The sequence below is a fragment of the Acinonyx jubatus genome, chromosome B3, assembly GCF_027475565.1.
Source record: "Acinonyx jubatus isolate Ajub_Pintada_27869175 chromosome B3, VMU_Ajub_asm_v1.0, whole genome shotgun sequence".
Classification (NCBI taxonomy): Eukaryota; Metazoa; Chordata; class Mammalia; order Carnivora; family Felidae; genus Acinonyx; species Acinonyx jubatus.
The window spans coordinates 21,869,332-21,884,580 of record NC_069386.1 but is presented as its reverse complement, the minus strand read 5'-3'; the positions used below and the strand labels follow the sequence as shown (position 1 = coordinate 21,884,580).

The 15,249-nt window shown below is 44.4% G+C and overlaps 1 protein-coding gene across 3 annotated transcripts in view; it reads left to right on the top strand.

The window, feature by feature from the left end:
* OTUD7A (OTU deubiquitinase 7A) overlaps positions 1–15,249 on the top strand; it is a 360,750-nt gene that overhangs the window by 13,611 nt on the left and 331,890 nt on the right. The gene's annotated exons all lie outside the window — the stretch shown is intronic.

The following is a 15,249-nucleotide window of genomic DNA, read 5'->3' as shown; positions in this document are numbered from 1 at the left end:
ACTTTACAAAGAAGAGGAGACTTGGAATTGAGAAAAAAAGAGGGGCGCCTGGTGGCTCAGTCAGTTACGTGTCCAACTTCAGCTCAGGTCATAATCTCGTGGTTCATGAGTTCTAACCCTGCATCAGGCTCTGCACTGGCAGTGTGGAGCCTGCTTGGGATTCTGTCTCCCTCTTCTCTCCCTCTTCTCTCTCTCTCTCTCTCTCTCTCTCTCTCTCTCTCTCTCTCTCTGCCCCTTCCCCACTTGTGTGCTCTCTCTTTCAGTTGCTCTCTCTCTCAACATAAAAATTAAAACAAAATCTTAAAAAAATAAGGAATTGGGACAAAAGAAAGGTATGGAATTAATGTTGCTAATCAGACTTTATCCTGGATTACTAGGAGGGCCCAGTGTAATTTGGAAGGGCCCTTGAATGTGGACAAGGGAGAGCCAGAGAGGTATCATTGTGAGAAAGACTTGTCCTGATGTTGTTTTAGGCAAGGGGTGGCCTCTAGATGCTGAAAAAGACAAGGAAAAAAGTTATTCCTGTGGTAGGCACAATAGGGACTCCCCCCACAAAGATGTTCACGTGCTAGTCCCCAGAACTTGTGAATATGTTGTTTCATGTGGCAGAAGGGACCTTGGCAGTATGATTAAGTCTTGAGATGGGGATTTTATGCTGAATTATCCAGGTGGGCCTGCTGTAATTTCAAGAAAGGAAGGGGGGTGGTCAGAGTGAGAGAGGAGATGTAAGGATGGCAACAGAGGTTGGATGATGCAGTTCCTGGAAGGGGACCACAGGCCAAAGAATAGTGGTGGTCTCTCGAAACTTGAAAATACAGGGAGCAGATTCTCCCCTAGAGCCTCCTGAAGGCAGCTTTGCAATACCTTGATTTTAGCCCGGTGAGACCCATTTCAGACTTCTGATCTCTAATACTGTAGGACATTTCTGTTGTTTTAAGCCACCATGTTTGTAGTGATTTTCTGATAGCAGTAGTAGGAAACTAACAGAGACTAAGGGGGATATTTTGCTGAAAAGACTCTTCACCTATTTCCTTATGAATATTTCCTCACCCATCTCCATTTGCTCATTCTTCTCTCCCTCCTTTTCCATCCACGTTTCTGTGCCCGATTCCTGTACTGGTTACTTTGTGATTTTAGTCATTTTTTTTTAATATGGTGGGTTATTTGTTGAAGAATGGAGGTGGGGGTAATGCTGAAGAAGGTGTACATTCAATCCAAGTTTGTGGCCTGGAATACACTTTCTCCAGATGTATTTTCTTTGCCCAGTAGGGTTGTGTTCCCTAGATTTTCATGGTTAAGTCGGGTGTGGCTCCAAGCAGACCTTTTGTGTTCCTGTCTCATATCTGCTACCTTCTTTTCTTTCTGTATGAAGCCAGATTCACAGGTGGAGGTTTACTCAGTGTCTCTGTTCCCACGTCCATAAGATCTTTCATGACTAGCCACATCAATGCCGACCACTTCTCCCAGAGGAGTCTGACTCCCCCCCAGGGGTCAGCAGGTAGGCACTGGCTTGCTGTGTCCATTCCTGACCACATGGGTTCTGGAACACTTGGTGGTTTGCGCTTTGTGCTTACTGAGCTTACTGATTCACTGAGAGTAGAATATGTTTCTCTTTATAGTTCTTACTCTGCCTTTCCATTGTTTGGGGGGCTTTCAAAGAAAGTATGGATAAGTAAACCCTTCAGGAGAAGCTTCTGTCTCATCACACCATGGTTGTGTGGATGCTGAGGGATTTTGCTTATAATTTTTGGGAACTCCTTATGCTTTAAGCAAGCGAAACAGGTCAGTTTTTCACAGGGGCTGAACATTGTTTAGTGTTTGCAATTTGGGAGCTCCTTTTCTAAGAAGAGGTTTTATTTTACTCCAGAACACTTTTGCGCAAAAGCTTTACTGTTAGAGAAGCTATCATATTAGACATTTAGCATCCCCAAGGCCCTCCCCTGCACAGCAGCCTGGAGGAAGGAGACAGACAGGTACTGCACTAGACATCTGGCCTAGGCCTCCTCCACTTGTGTGACCTGATCCCACACCTGCTGTGTCTCAATGGACTTGGGGGTGACCAACCACCTGTATCTCAGAAATCTGATGGCCTTTTGGACATAAATCAATAAAGGCTTGAATGAATACTTCCTGTGTTAATCACTAATGAATATTAAAGAAATGCTGTAATCCATAGCAGCAAGAGCAAGTGTCACTGACTGCCATGTGCTTTATTGACGTTATTTGGTTTACATTTCACAACCACTCTGGGAGGCAGATGTCCCTGTTTGGGTGAGCCAAGTTAAAGGGGCACACAGTTTGCTAGTTGTCTACCTCATGAAGCAGAAACTGTCTTTACAAGCACCCAAATTAGTTCTTCACACCCAGGAGGTGTGCCCTAGCTTTGTTGGGTTGAGTTGAAGCTTATGAACATTTTGCATTCTCTTACAAACTCTTAGTGCATGCAAATCTATTGATTTAAAGTACATTTTGGAATAGCTTACTTGCAGTAATTGAGTATATATTTCCTTGTTATAAACATTACATTTTGTTACATGTTAACAACCCTCAGTTTTGCACTTTCTCCATCTTGCTAAACTTAAAATCAGGAAGTCCTAAATCCTAAGGAATATGAGTTGGTGAGGACTTCGCCCCAGTCAGGCCCACTGCAGGCTGTTCTCTAGGGCACATCCTTCAGCCTGTTGTACCTGGGGCACCTGCCAGCCACATGGTGTAGAAGGAATAGAGCTCACACATCATTGTCTACACTTGCTTGGAGGGGGGGCATCCACCATGCACAAAAAGACAGTAAGCTGAGACCGAATACTTTTTTTTTTCTCTTTATCCACCTGCCTGTTTTATAGAGTACACAGGGGTTGTCAGTCATGGCGATGAGTAACCAGTGGTCCATGGCTTCAGAGAAGCCATCGGGGTTGAGTTCCACAGCCCTGTAGACAGGAAGTCAGTGGCACCCAAGAATCAGTTGAAATGATCAATACCATCACTGTGCTGTTGCAAATATGGAGAAAGAGCAAAATATACCTGGTGTTTGGGAAGGACTACACCCTGGGGTCACTTATACAACCAGAATGAGCAAGATCTTGGTGAATGTAGCCTTCTGGAAGCTTCCTCGGATACCTGGGAAGATAAGAGAATGAGATGTCCATCTAGTGGTTTCTGGGGGCCTCCCCCCATAGATGACTCATGGCTGGCATCAATTCTAGGACATTATTAGCCACTAGCTCTTCAAAGATTGCCTGTTACCACTACCCTCCTTTCTTTTCTTTTCCAGTTACTCATTTATCAGTCCTTTCTGTTCCACTCTTATTTTTTCGACCTTCTCTCACATTATCTTTCTTCTAGTGTTCTATACTTCATTCTGTATAGTCTGTTCAGCCTTGCCTTCCACTTTGTGAATCTGCCCTTTGTCTAGTGTATGTCAACTCACTATAAAACCCAGCTGCTTGGCTTTTTATTTCTGTGACTATATTACTCATTTCCATGAATTCCCTTCATTTCCTACATCCTTAGTCTTTTAAAAAGTGTCATACTGTTTACATAGAGTTTTGATCACTTTAAAAAATGCTTGAATCCATCTCTTGAAACAGTATGTTATAGTTTGTGAGTAATAATCTGTTACCTGAACATCTTGGTGATGGTGGGCTTCGTGGGGGCGGAGGGCCTGGTCCTGCTGTTCTCTGGGTCTGCCGCCCCTGTTTGAGGGGAGTTGTTTCATGTTGTGTTTTCTCAGGCTCTAGGTGGCTATCTGAACTGAGGACCATCTGAGCCTGTGCCCTTTATCTGTAGTCATGCAGTCTTCAGTGAGGGCTGTGGAAGTGCTTTGCATGAGACAGGGATGTCCTCAGTGTGGGGGTCAGGACAGAGCTAGCCACAAGGCACAGACACCATGGGTGTGTTGAATAGGTGTCTTACCCTGAAGTTGGGAACAGCTTGGAAAGTAGAGCCACCAAAGGACAAGGCAGTGACCAGTCTGTTTGTGGGCCAAGGCTTAGGAATTCCCAGTGAGCAGTTTCTTGACTGAGTGCTCAGTCGTAAATGGAGCAGTGTTGGTTGCATTGGGGAACCCTGTCAGCTGCTGAGAGGCACAGTACTGACTGAACCTTTGCAACTGACTGTTGTATTTTCTGGAAGTTTGTTTGCTTCTTTTTCTCCCTATAAACAAGATTGAAAATGCAAAGCTTTGGTGTAGAAGACCACACAGTACTTCAGGAGGTGAGTGTTGGGTCAGTGCAGAGAAAGGAGGAAGGCAATGCATACATTGATGGCTGGAATATTCTCAAACCTGTTGGGCTGATGATATGCAACTGAGGTTCTTTACCAAACTCCATTGGAAAAGACTTTTTTAAAAGCACAGAACATTTTTAGAGTGTTGCCTACAATTGGGAAACTATTACTTGAAGTTCAAGGTTAGACACTGCACCCATACAGACTGTTCTACCTCGTCAGCCATTATTCCAGCTACACCACAGCACATGACTGCCTTGCCCCCATCTTGGCTGCTAGCTTCCCTGCCCCTTTCTGGATCCCTCATAGGGCCTGCCCTTCAAGCATCCCAGCCTCTCTCATGACACATTTTATGGTTTCCCTTCTTCAAGCCTTTCTCTGCTTGCCCCTCAGTCACTGTACCATTAAACTATGCCCTCCCTTCAAAGAATGTGTGCTTTCCTGGGAACCCTGTAGTTAGAGTCCTACCTCCCAAAGATCTGCAGGTGTTTTTCATGGTCATGGCATAGGAAAAATTCTTTAGATCTCCAAAAGAAGATAATTACCTGTGTTTTACTCCTTTGTACCATTAACACCCCCCAAAAAGTCTTGCAGTAACCTCACCCACCCACCAAAGAAAAGACCATGCACCCAGTAAATTTGGAGTCTGAGGTCACTTTACTTCCTGGGAGTATAGAACCTGTTACCAAATTACTATGACCTGGAGTCTTCACAGTTAGCCTCCTTCTCCTGGTAATCATAGCAACAATGAGTGGGGACACCATTAGTTGTACTTAGCACTGAACAGCACTCGTCTTGCTGTTCGACGTGTTACTGCACCCCTTTGTGCACTTCTGTCTGTACTCACATCAGTCAAATGTTTGCCGTGGTCCTACTCTACATGCTGTTCTTCTGCATCCTGGAAATTGAGGTGGAATTGTCCCAGGGGCACACAGTACCAGTTGCCCGTATTTACTCCTGGGAGGATGTTTGAAGTGGTCATGAGTTTATGTTAAATGTCCCCAAGTATCCCCCTGTGACATCTTGAACTTTGTCTGCAGTCATATCACACCATGACGTTCAGCACTCATACCATGCAGACTGATCCAGCCAGCAAATGACAGACATGGCCAACCCATTGGGCATCTTGCTTCCTCATCTCTCAGCATTTTATTGACTCTGTCTCTACATTTAATCTTGGCTGAATTGTGCTGCCCTTGGCTTTGTGTCATCTCAGTTGTTCAAAAGACGTTTTGTCTCAAACTTTCTTCTTTGCAAAAGTAGAAAATACTTTTTGGAAAAATACCCATTGGAAAAAAGGTAATCTTGTGTGCAAAGAATATTTCATCTGGTTTTGTTTTCCTCTTTACCTGGTGTTACTTCTTGAGCCTTTTCCACAGTATTAAATATTCCTCTTAAACTGAGGTTTCTGTGGCCACATGACACACATCAACTGAATGTGCTGCGGTTGGTGAACTGATTATTGATCGAGGGCTCCCTGAGGGCTGGGCACCATGGCTTTTCTGTGGACCTATTCCAGGGCAAGCAGGTGAATAGTTCCAGCACAGCATGGCAGATCACCAAAACTCAGAGAGCTGCACTTCTTGCCCGTTTTTGTTCCTGAGTGCCATTGCCAGCGCTTTCCCTTTATTCCTATTCTGTTGGTTTCCAGTCAGCCCCCTTTGCAATTTTGCCCTAGTCTGTGTCATACTTTCTCATCCCAGCTTTCTTAGTGGAAGTGTACTCAAGGACGTTGTGATTCCACATCCTTTCTCCAAACCTCCACCAAAGAAAAATAAAAGACAGTCTGGGCCCCAAGTATAACAGTGGCTGCTTTTGGCCTAATAGAAATTTTTCAGCCAACCAGGAAGGAGTTGTGTGGATCCAGTTCCTAAGATCAGGATTCCTAGTGGATCAGAGCCAGTCAGAGGCAGAGAGAGGAGCAAGTAGAAGCAGGAGGAAACAGCCCCAGGAACAGCTGAATACCAGGAGTTCTGCACTCTGGGGACCATGGTTCTGAGAATGCATCTGATGCAACCCCAGGTCTGTGGGCCCACTTGTGATCTGGCATTCCCAGAACAATGTCTCCTCTTCTTCCTCCTCCCTATCCTGCTGCTGCTTCTCCCCTGTGGAGTCTACTGAGCTTCTTTTGCTACACTCAGAACACTTGCCTCTCTAGGCCTACGTAGGCCTTTCCTCATCTGTGTGTAGGGCCAGCTCAGAACATGGGGTTTTTGGGGCACCTGGGTGGCTCAGTCAGTTAAACATCTGGCTTCAGCTCATGTCATGATCTCATAGTCCATGAGTTTGAATCCCATGTTGGGCTCCATGCTGACAGCTCAGAGCATGGAACCTGCTTCAGATTCTATGTCTCCCTCTTTCTCTGCCCCTCCCCTGCTCATACTCTGTTTGTGTCTCTCTCTGTCTCTGTCTCTCTCAAAAGTAAATAAACATTAAAAAAATAGAACATAGGATCCCACAAGGTCTTGGAGGGTGTGGGAAGAGCAGGAAGGGAGGCAGTATCTCAAGAGGCTCTAGGAGGGGCCTGGTAGGGAGAATACTGGGTGGTCAAGGATGTCCCAGGCTGGCCCCATTTTGGGCCTTTCACCAGCTGGGCTACCTGCCCGTGCTCACTGAGTTCTTAGGATCTATAAAGAGGGGCCTATTTTGAGAAGGATTCTTCTGCCCCAGGCTGGCTCCTCTGTCCCCATGGGACACATCATGCAGAGCCAGAATGCAGCCAGCTTCATGGGGATAGAGGAGCAAGAAGGCTGCCCCTTCCAGCATTGCCAGCTGGTTACCATGGGTACTTGTATCCCTTCACCTGTTGGAAAGATTTGGACAGAGCAAGGGCAGGACAACCAGAGGCTCAGCAGCCTCTTTAACTTCACTTCTCCTTGAGATAGAGAAGTCTAGGGCATGGAACAAGGTGTGTGCAGATGTCAGGAAAATGTACAGGTATATGCAGTCCAACCCCAGTGAGGGGATGGCCAGTGCCATATGAGATGAGGAAGGTGATGTGTTAAAGAATTCTGCTTTTACATAAGAGACTCTTAAAAACTGAGAACAAACTGAGGGTTGATGGGGGGTGGGAGGGAGGGGAGGGTAGGCGATGGGTATTGACGAGGGCATCTTTTGGGATGAGCACTGGGTGTTGTATGGAAAACAATTTGACAATAAATTTTATATATTAAAAAAAAGAATTCTGCTTTTAAAAATTACTATTTTTTTATTTTTTTAAGTTTATTTATGTATTTTGAGGGAGACAGAGACCACACAGGCAGGGGAGAGGCAGAGAAAGGGGAAGAAAGGATCCCAAGGAGGTTCCGTGCTGTCACAACAGACCCTTGAACTCATGAAACTGAGAGATCACGACCTGAGTCAAAACCAAGAGTCAGATGCTTAACTGATTGAGCCACCCAGCCACCCCAAAATTACTGTTATTTTGTTTTATTTTATTTTTTAATATAATTTATTGTCAAATTGGCTAACATACAGTGTGTAAAGTGTGCTCTTGGTGTTGGAGGTAGATTCCCGTGGTTCATCACTTATATACAACACCCAGTGCTCATCCTAACAAGTGCTCTCCTCAATGCCCATGACCCATTTTCCCCTCTCCCCCACCACCCCCATAAACCCTCAGTTTGTTCTCTGTATTTACGAGTATCTTATGGTTTGCCTCCCTCTCTCCTTCTCCCTCCTTTTTCCCCCCTTCCCCTCCTCCATGGTCTTCTGTTAAGTTTCTCAAGATCCACATATGAGTGAAAACATATGGTATCTGTCTTTCTCTGCCTGGCTTATTTCCCTTAGTATAATACCCTCCAGTTCCATCCACATTGCTGCAAATGGCCAAATTGCATTCTTTCTCATTGCCAAGTAGTATTCCATTGTAAATATAAACCACATCTTCTTTATCCATTCATCAGTTGATGGACATTTAGGCTCTTTCCATAATTTGGCTATTGTTGAAAGCGCTGCTGTAAACACTGGGGTACATGTGCCCCTATGCACCAGCACTCCTGTATCCTTTGGATAAATTCCCACTAGTGCTATTGCTGGGACCTAGGATAGTTCTGTTTTTAATTTTTTGAGGAGCCTCCACACTGTTTTCCAGAGTGGCTGCACCAGTTTACATTCCCACCAAGTACAAGAGGGTTCCTGTTTCTCCTCATCCTCACCAGCATCTGTTGTTTCTTGAGTAGTTAATTTTAGCCACTCTGACCAGTGTAAGGTAATATCTCAGTGTGGTTTTGATTTGTATTTCCCTGATAATGAGTGACGTTAAACATCTTTTCACATGTCTGTTGGCTGTCAGGATGTCTTCTTTGGAAAAGTGTCTATTCATGTCTTCTGCCCATCTTGTCACTGGATTATTTATTTTTTGGGTGTTGAGTTTGATAAGTTCTTTATAGATTTTGGATACTAACCCTTTATCTTATATGTCATTTGCAAATATCTTTTCCCATTCCATCGGTTGCCTTTGAGTTTTGTTGATTGTTTCCTTTGCAGTGCAGAAGGTTTTTATCTTGATGAGGTCCCAATAGTTCATTTTTGCTTTTAATTCCCTTGCGTTTGGAGCAAGAAATTGCTTCAGCTGAGGTAAAAGAGGTTGTTTCCTGATTTCTCCTCTAGGGTTTTGATGGTCTCCTGTCTCACATTTAGGTCTTTCATCCATTTTGAGTTTATGTTTGTGTGTGGTGTAAGAAAGTGGTCTAGTTTCATTCTTCTGCATGTTGCTGTCCAGTTCTCCCAGCGCCATTTGTTAAAGAGACTGTCTTTTTTCCATTGGATATTATTTCCTGCTTTGTCAAAGATTAGATGGCCATACATCTGTGGGTCCAATTCTGAGTTCTCTGTCTATTCCATTGGTCTATGTGTCTGTTTTTGTCCCAATACTATACTGTCTTGATGATTATTGCTTTGTAGTAGAGGCTAAAGTTAGGGATTGTGATGTCTTCTGCTTTGGTTTTCTTTTTAAATATTACTTTGGCTATTCAGGGTCTTTTGTGGTTCCATACAAATTTTAGGATTGTTTGTTCTCACTTTGAGAAGAATGCCGGTGCTATTTTGATTGGGATTGAATTGAATGTGTAGATTGCTTTGGGTAGTATTGACATTTTAACAATATTTGTTCTTCCAATCCGTGAGCATGGAATATTTTATCCATTTCTTTGTTCTTATAAATGGGATCAGTTTGTTGATTTCTCTTTCTGTTGCTTCATTATTGGTGTATAGAAATGCAACCAATTTCTGTACATTCATTTTGTACCCTGCAACTTTGCTGAATTCATGTATCAGTTCTAGCAGCCTTTTGGTGGAATCTGGGTTTTCCATGTAGAGTATCATGCCGTTTGTGAAAAGTGAAAGTTTGATGACTTCTTTGCCAGTTTTCATGCTGTTTATTTCATTTTGTTGTCTGATTGCTGATGCTAGGACTTCCAACACTATGTTAAACGACAGTGGTGAGAATTACTGTTATTTTAAAGTAAGCAGTAAGATGGGGACAGGAAGGCATTTGGATGGCAAGAAACCAACTTATTTATAGGAAAGTTGTAGAAGGCATTTGAAATGATGAGTGACTAAGGGTCATAATAATCCTCCCCTGATTTTCAAATTCACCACCAAAGTGAATATGTGATTGCAACTTTGGGTAGACTTCACAGGGAGGATGAATAATCTCTGGTTTGAAAGCTCTGGTATATGACTCCACTCACCCCAGGCCATGGCGCTTCTGTCCCAAGGGCAGTCCTCACAGAGTCTGCATGCATTGGCTGGGAGATACCCTGCCATTGAAAGGACTGTTTTGGTGCAGAGCTTCAAGCCCATCCCACACGGGATGGAGGGGCATTGCCAGGCCTCATACTGTATGTGACAGGCTAGCCCTGCCAGTCCTTAAACTATTTGGTTTGAGTCATAGAACAGAAAAAAATATATATGTAAGTAAACAGGCCAAAAAGAGTAAGTGACCCAGCTAGGGTTTGTGCATTGTCACCAAGCTCAGCAAGGGCTCATCTGAGATGCTGCCACAGATGTTTGCAGAAAACATGGGCATTTCCTGCTGTAATCCTGTTAAGTGGAAATGGTACAGACTTTCATTTTGAAGTTGTAAGTTTTTAAAGAAGAACTGAAAACATAGCACAGGTGGAAAAAAAATCACTGTCAGGACATGTTTTAAAGAGACCATGTTAATGAAGCCTTGATTGGAGTTTTTATTTTTGAGAAAATATTTAAAACATTTTTGTCACATGTGAGATGAAAGCTTCCTGAGAGCATGGGTGACAGTTTTGTTTCTGGGTGTTCGAGGTACTTTTTGAGGATGTTGTCCTCCTCGGCCATCAGGAGGGTTGGTCCTGTGGGGCAGTGTTGCAGTGGCCAGGCCTGGTTGGCTTCCCTGTTGTTCCTTTTGTGGAGTGGGGTTTGCGTAGTGGTGCTGTGAGGTGGGACATGTGGACCCAGGGCTCATGCTCAGCAGTGTCTCACCCTAACCCTCAGCCCTTGCCTTCGGGGTATCCAAAGCATTGATTACCATGCATGTCACATTAGCATTTGGGATCTTCAGGGGCAAGCAACAAATGTAAAACCATCTTTCAGAATGCAGTGAGTTTGGGATTTTCTTCTGTTATGCTCTTGCTTAAGTCATGAAAGACATGCTTTAAATAGGGAAGCAGCAATGTCATTTACAGACACTTTCCTAGCACTAAGTAGGTCAGAGTTTTGTCACGGTTTTGACGAGATCACAGGTGAGTCACCATAAATTTGGAGAGAGTCACGAATCTTGTCAGAATTCAGAGTGCATTTGCAATCCAGTTAAATGGCATACCTTAACTCCTGGCCTGTAGGACATCCTCTTACCCTGCCCCTCCCCCCTCACACAGTCTGTGCTGAAACCAGCCATCAGAGGGCCAGGTGCCTGCTGCCCCCCCCCCCCGAGGGACTGGCCCTCACAGCTGGCTGAGGAAAATCTGTCCTCTTGCTGACTTGACTGGTAGGAAAAACCAAGTCCTGGGATTGGCATGAGAGAACCATTTCCTCTCCCTGGCTTACATCTTTTTATAGAAGCATGACCTCACACAGAAAAAAAGGTGCACATCGTAAGTGTACAGCTTCATAAATGTTCGCAAACTAAACACACCCTTGTAATCCATACGCAGGCCAAGATGCAGAACACGCCAGCACCCCAGGAGCCCACCCGGAGGAAGCACTATTATCACTTCTCACACCCTAGGTTGGTGTGGCCTGTTGATGCTTTACATGCGTGCATCACACAGATGCATGCATCTCTGGCTTCTTTCACCTCCCATTATGTTGACAGAGTCTATCCAGGTGTTTGTGTGTGTTTGTAGCTCATTAAGTCTCAGTGTGTACGATATTAACTCTTTAAACAATATATATAATAGATATAGATATAGATATAGATATAGATATAGATATAGATTACTGTTTTTATTTATTTTTGAGGGAGAGAGAGACAGCACGATGAGCAGGGGAGGGACAGAGAGAGAGGGAGACACAGCATCTGAAGCAGGCTCCAGGCTCTGAGCTGTCAGCACAGAGCCCAATGCTGGGCTTGACTTCACGAGAACCGCGAGATCATGACCTGAGCCAAAGTCGGAGGCTTAACCGACTGAGCCTCCCAGGCACCCTGGATATTCACTCTTGGTGGGCATTTGGGTAGTTTCCAGTTTGGACTCTTCTAAGCACTGTGGCTTTGGTCACTCTAGAACATGTCTTTTGCTGAACATTTGGATGCATTCCTGTTGGGTGCATACCTAGGAGTGGAATTGCTGGGTCATAGGGATCCTTAGCTTCTATGTATGAGAGACTTGAGCTTTTCAAAAAATACAACACTTTCCAGTCAGGGAGAAGCCAGAGTGAGGTTTTACAGGTAGGGTAAATAAAGTTACAATGACAATAGAGTGTATTTTGGGTTGATATTGGGTCAAACAGAAATCTAAAGGCACTTTAATAAACATTCTTAAAATCTGAGAGAAGATAACTGGTTTTTGTAGAGGCACATTCTGCATTTAAATGAGGAATTTTTATTCCCGTGTCAGCTTGTGCAACTTGGTTAAGTTTTTCTCCGGGTGCTTAAATTATATCATCCACCAACAGAGCATGTCCTAGCCCTGATGAACTTACTCTGTATGGGAGTAAGGAATGGATCATGTAGACAGGCAGAGGCAGAGCAGACCACCAAACTGTCACTGTCTGTTTGTCGCATATGCTCCTGAGGCTACATCTTGTGTTAAGATATGGTTCAGAAAGGCCCTCAGATGCCAAGGAAACCTTCTATGCACATGAGTCACATTTCCATGGCACTTCATGATTTAAGCCAGGCTTCCAACAGCATCACCTCTCAGACCTTTTAAAGTGGGGGAAGGGAGATGCAGGGACAGTGTTACCCTCTTATCACAGATGATGAAACTGAAGGTCAAGTTAAGTACCTTGCCCTGGGGAGAGGTGGGGGGGTGTCTCAACATGACTAAGAAAAGGAGTCCTGCTCATGTGTTTTGGCCACAAACCCCATGACATTCTCCCACCCCACAGCCCCCTTCTCTGTTTATGAAGCAGATAAATTAAAGGTGGTGCTTTATTTTATAGCGACTTTAATACATTTACCTGAGTGACTAGCCCCTTTGGGCTTGGTGGAGGTTTGCCTTCCCAGCCTCTGTCTTGCACCGATGATGCTGAATGCTCTTCAGCAGCAGGGCATGACTGCCTGGCAGATGTCCTGTCAGCATGAAACAACACAAGCCTGTTACTTTGGGTATCCTTTTGATGTGCTAATTCGTACGGATTCTAAAAAGTCATTTGGGGAAATTTGGGTAATGGGATGTAGCCAATCAGGTCACGTGGAATCTACATCTTCAGAAGAACATTTTGGCAGTAGTATAGATTTTAATGTTTCCTTTTCATGTGTGGTATTTTCTGAAACCTGAGAATTAACTTGAAAAATGTTTTTTTTCCGAAACTACTGATAACTATTAAAGGGGGAAAAAAATAGACCGGAAACTCATCTGGTTAACTTCAAGGGATGTCTATCATTAAAGGAAGTTTGATAACCTCCAAAGGTTTGATGTTACCTTTGATAGTTCTAATAGAAAACAGACTGCTATTGTCTGGAGAGTAAGCTTTGAGCTTTCGTTGTATAACATCCTGTAAAATTATTACAGAATCTGTTGCCTGTATCTTGAAATTGTTAATGGGGAATACTGGCCAAAATAGGTAAAATTTTTATTAGCAAAAGATATTTTATTTCGTGTAAATAGTTTAGTTCACATCTGACCAAATTAAAGAACTTAAAAACAAAACAAAACAACAGTAACAACAACAAAAACCCTAAGTTTATTTATTTTTTTAAAAAATTTAATGTTTGTTTTTGAAGGAGAGAGAAAGACAGAGTGTGAGCTGGAGAGGGACAGAGAGAGAGAGGGAGACACAGAATCTGAAATGGGCTCCAGGCTCTGAGCTGTCAGCACAGAGCCCAACTTGGGGCTCGAACTCACAAACCCTGAGATCATGACCTGAGTGGAAGTCAGATGGTTAACAACTGAGCCACTCAGGCCGCTCCCCCACCTCCAAGTTTATTTTTTTAAGTAAGGCAACTTTTTAACTGTGCCATTTATATTTTGCATGTGTGTCAGTGACCCCTCACAGCATTGCCCCAGAAAGTGATTATGATTTTTTAGGGTTGTTTAAGAATCCCAGCCTTGACGTGAGGGTTTTATCTCCCAAATCAGCCCCACGTGTTTTTTGTCCTAGGGATGGATGCTGTTGTTTGTACCTAAGAGTCCTGCAGTGGAGACACCCCCACAGAGCTTGTCTGCATCCCCTCATGTGTCGGTGCCTCTGTCCAGTGACGAGACAGATGCTGCATGTTAGCAACTGGGCTACCAAAGCACAGGGTGGAGCTTCTTCCTTGGACTTTAGATCCAACCACATACGCTGAATTTCAGATTTCTCTGCTGTAAAAGTTGTAAAACACAGTCATGGTGATGGTAAGTTCCTCTCAATCATAGCCATCTGTGAGGAGGGGTCTGGCCATGCACTGTGCCCCCCCCCCCGGCCTGCTATCACCCATGTTCCTGCACCTGTGCTGAGTGGGTGCCAGTGCAAGCAAGATGTACTAGGTGTGTCTTCAGAAGCCTTTGTCTGGCTCCACTGTATCAGAGTCTCAAATTAGGATCTATTCCCTCTAGAGTTCAGGTTAAAATCACTTTGAGGCCTCATTCTGCTGGTCACCATAAGTTCATTCTTTCATTTGGTCCAAGAATCCACATTTGTGCTTGAAGTCCTGCCAATATGCGAATGGAAGAAGAGGAGGAACATGAACAAGATGGTCCTGCTCCCCACAGTGGCCACCTCCTAGTGACTTTATTGCTATGTAGTGGTGACATCCAGTTGCTGAGGCAATGCCCACCCACTGTGAGAAGCAGCATAGTCACTGAGGCCCCTGGCTGCCCCTGGTCCAGGAGGAGGAGGTGGAGGGGATGCCCTTTGCCCCCAGTGTTGTTCTTAAAGGTGGGCTCCAAGCCACAGCTGTCCCTGTGGGAGTGCCATGGAGCCAAGGGCTGGGAGAGCAGCCCACTGACATCGGAAAACTCCTGCCCCAGTCCAGCTGTCTGGTTGAGTCACCCCAATCCATCACATCTGTTCTGATGTTTCAGGATCTCAAACAATAAGGCCTGGATCATGGTCAGGTATGCATTTGGCAAATGTCCCTCTGGCTGTTCAGTGGATTATAAGGGGGGGGGGGGCGTAGAGGTCAGTTAAGAGTAGTGGGTGCTCCACTGGATGCCTGTGTGGCTCAGTCCATTAAGTTTCAACTCTTGATTTTGGGTCAGGTCATGATTTTGCAGTTTGTGAGTTCGAGCCCCATGTGGATTGGGATTCTCTCTCTTCTTCTCTCTCTCTGCCCCTCCCCAGCTTGTGTGCATGCTCTCTCTCTCTCTCTCTCTCTCTCTCTCTCTCTCTCTCTCTCTCAAAATAAATAAATCAGCATTATAAAAGAAGAGTAGTGGGACTCCAGATCACTGAAGAGGAGAG